General features: G+C 44.2%; 1 pseudogene; it reads right to left on the reverse strand.

Moving 5' to 3' along the window:
* Positions 1-3,144: 3,144 nt before the first annotated feature.
* On the reverse strand, positions 3,145-3,313 carry LOC145358468 (U2 spliceosomal RNA; annotated as a pseudogene).
* Positions 3,314-3,971: the final 658 nt, after the last annotated feature.

The raw sequence follows: 3,971 nt of genomic DNA on the forward strand, positions 1-3,971 counted from the left end.
TAAGGGTTTTAATTTTAGTGTGTAGTAGCAACAGTTTAGACAGTGGCAAGACTTACCTGTGGCTGGGATTATCCAGTCCTGCTGCTGTGAATGGAGATTTGGCTGAGCACCAAGTTCTCCATTCTCGGAGTTATGCGAGACTGGAGAATTCTGGCCAAATGTGTTTCGAGATTTTTGTGTGTTCCCTCCTTTGGAAACACATATTAGTGGAAGCAGAATGTAATTTTATAATTAAACTGCAAAGTTGATTGTATCAAATGTATGATGGGACACAACTTGGTATTTAACAAAACACTTACTTGACTGACAAATGTAACACTTAAACCAAATGCCTAACTTCTTTAGCTCAAATTAACACAGATGTACAAGACAGTTAAGCCTGAGAAAATGCCATTCGGCCCAATGAGGTTCATTCTTTATAGAATTCAATTGTCCTTTGGGTGAGCCTTTTTTGACTTCCTTATCCAATATAGCAGATTTATTATTCCAAGCTTTTACCATTGTCTCACTAAAGAAGCTCTTCTTAAAATCTATTTTAACTTTACATTTTTTGATTTAAAACACACAAAGCCATTATTACCGCGAATAAGTTGGAATGCACAGCGCAGATACAGACCATTCAGTCCATGCTAGTCTTTACATTCCACCCAAGACCCCACCCATCACATTTAATCTAATCCTTTCATTGCAATCTTCTGTAATAAAAACAGAAAATGCAGGAAATATTCAGCAGGCCAGGAAGCATCTGTGGAGAGTGAAAGACAGTTAATGATTCAGGCCGATGATCTCCAACCACTATCTTCTCTTCCTTGCTCCTTCAGGTACATATGGAAACATCTTCTCCACCTGGTCAAAGTCTTACCATTGCCTTAAAGGTCTTTCTGTGATCATCTCTCAGCCTGCTCTACAGTGCTCCAAGATCTTTAACCTTTCCTGATCAGTATAACATTTCAGTACTTATCACACTGAGGTTATGCGGTACAATCAGTAATGTCTCTGCCTCTGAGTCAGGCACTCCAGATTCATGTCCCACCACAGGACTTGATCGTCAAGCTCATAATGCGGTCAAACAGGTTCATCAGAAACATGTGAATGCTTCAGACTCACGTCAGTGGCAGGTGGTAAGTGGAGGAGCAACATCTGGTCAGCCTGTGTGCTGACCTGGACCACCGAAATCATCTGCAACTCACCACCACTGATGTTCTCCTTGTTACTGCTTTTTGCACCCTGCCAGAACTGGTGTTACGTTCGATGAATCTGACTGTTTCCTTGTTAACAGGAGACGATCAACGTTTGAAATCATAGAAATCATAGAATCCCTACAGTGCAGAAGGAGGCCATTCAGCCCATCGAGTCTGCAACAATCACACCCAGCCCCTATCACTAAAATCTCACATATTTACCCTGCTAATCCCTTTAGCATTCACATCCCAGAACACTAAGGAACATTTTGGCATGGCCAATCAACCTAACCCACTCATCTTTGGAGTGTGGAAGGAAACTGGAGCACCTGGAGGAAACCCACGCAGACATGGAGAAAATGTGCTAACTCCACACAGACAAGCCAGAAATTGAACCTGGGTCCCTGGAGCTGTGAGGCAGCAGTGCTAACCATTGTGCCACCAAATCCAACTTTTGAGAAGAAAACCAATGATTCACAATTTCACCTTTCCTCAGTGCTGGGAATGGACGCAGAGATAAAAATAGAAAATGCTGGACGACCTCCGCAGCTCTGGCAGCATCTGTGGAGAGAGAAACAGAGTTAGCATTTCCAGTCCAACATGACTCCTCTTCAGAACTGAAGAGAGGGAGAATGTTGACGGGTTTGAATCTGTTTTAATCTGGAGCAAAAGAGAAGGTCGGTGTAGGCAGGGGAGATTAAATGACAAAAGTGTCATGGAACACAAGGCAAAGGGAGTAGTAATGATGGTAAAAAGACACAGGCTGGGATTTTCCACCCTCTTCACCCCTCCTCCCACTGGGAACTGCTTTCTGGCAGCAGGGGCAACTTGTCATTGGGTGCCGGCAGGATCTTCTGGTCCCACCAATGTCTACGGTGTTTTGCGTGGCTTGCCCATCCCGCCTCCAAGAAACATGCCATGGGGATTTCCATTTGGTGGACCAGAAGATCCTGCTTCAGGTGAAGAAGAGCTTAACCTCGAAAGCTTGTGAGTTTACTATCAAATAAATCAGTTGGACTTAAACCTGGTGTTGTCAGACTTTTTACTGTGTTTACCCCAGTCCAACGCCGGCATCTCCACATCACAGGTATTGGTCCAGAGCAGGTGTTAATAACAGAATCAAGGTCAGCGGTGTCTGAAAGCAATGTAGCAGAATGTGTTAATAGCAGAACTTCAAAAGCATCAGACCATGAGATTTGATCTCCATTTTGATACTTCATCTGCAAATCTGCCACAAGCTGTCATGCTTTTGCTTTCAGCAAGTGCTGACCTTTATCCTGCTATTAACTCTTACTCTGGCCAATGCTTTGTGTCTTCATTACAGTCATTACCACCCTCTTTGCCATGTGTTCCATAACATAACATAAGAACATAAGAAATAGGAGCAGGAGTAGGCCATCTAGCCCTTCGAGCCTGCCCCGCCATTCAATAAGATCATGGCTGATCTGAAGTGGATCAGTTCCACTTTCCCGCTTTCTCCCCATAACCCTTAATTCCCTTGTCCATGAGAATCTCTGGTATTTAATCTCCCCCACCTACTAACCTGTCCCTGAACTTCTCTTTTGCTCCCCCTGCCCCTTTATCCTTTTTTAACAGAAGAAAAGCAATCACCTCCCTACCTCTCTTCAATTCTGAAGAAGACATGTTGGCCTTTGAATGTTAATTTTGTTTCTGTCTCCACAGATGCTGCCAGAGCTGCTGATGTTTTCCAACACTTTCTGTTTTTATTTCAGATCTCTGGTATCCACAGTGTTTTGCTTTTATTTCACTGGAGGCTGGGAGCCTTTGGGACAATTCCTCAATGCAGTCCTGCCACTGGGGAGATTTGGCAGCAACAGGCTGAGAAGTGGATCGGCTTCTGTTCCAAGGAGCCAACCAGTTGATTTTGTGTACTTATAGATCCTATTCAGTGTCCCTTTATGGAGCCACCAACATTTTGGCAGTGGTGGCGTGGGTCCCTGGAAGTAGGGAAGGCCGTCAGCTTAATGGAGGTGACCTCCCTGAAAGACTATTCCATTTCCCTGCTCCAAAAATCAATTTAATATATGGTCCCCAGATAAGGGACGTGTCAGGTGTTAAGTTGATAAGAACAGATACTACACTTGATCTTAGCCAAAAGGCTGAGAAGCGACCTCCCTGAGACAACATGGGGAGCATGTTAAAGCTAGAGGCTTTAAGGCACAAAGGGTGGCCTGAAAAAGGGGAGGGGGGGGCGCAGTTTAGACTTTTGCAGCCCTCAATGATTCCCCTGAAGACAACAAGTTAAAATGAAATTTCTTTTTAATTTGCTTGCCTGGAGGCAGCCCTAGCTATCTTAGCGATTTCCATTTTTCCCAATGGGATTGCCCATGGCTTCCTCTGATAGAGTTGGTAACATCGGCAGACTGCCCACCTTTCTTGATTGGAAGGTGGGACTGCCACCTGCAGTGAAGTTGCTGAGATGGTCCCATTGCTGGCAATTATAGACTCAGGACTCACTTTCCACCCTGGCATTGAAGTCCTGAAGCCTGCATTAAAATTGAGTGTAATCTGCATGGCCGAGGTATATACATGGCAGTAAAGTCCTGCCATTCACAGGGGTTACCTTCCCACAGAACCTAGCAAACAGCAAAATCGCAAGCAATAAACACACTTTGCAGTGGGAGTCAATCAGGTAAGTTCCAGCCATCCTAAACATTGGCATAAATAAGGGATCAAAAGTAGGGAAAACTGTGCTTTCAATCAATTTAAAGAGAAATTTACTGGAGAACAATATAAAATCTCACAGTGCCCCACTTGAGAGTGTGGTGT

Source organism: Carcharhinus amblyrhynchos, chromosome 25, assembly GCF_965287045.1.
Source record: "Carcharhinus amblyrhynchos chromosome 25, sCarAmb.v2.hapA, whole genome shotgun sequence".
In the NCBI taxonomy this organism is placed as follows: domain Eukaryota; kingdom Metazoa; phylum Chordata; class Chondrichthyes; order Carcharhiniformes; family Carcharhinidae; genus Carcharhinus; species Carcharhinus amblyrhynchos.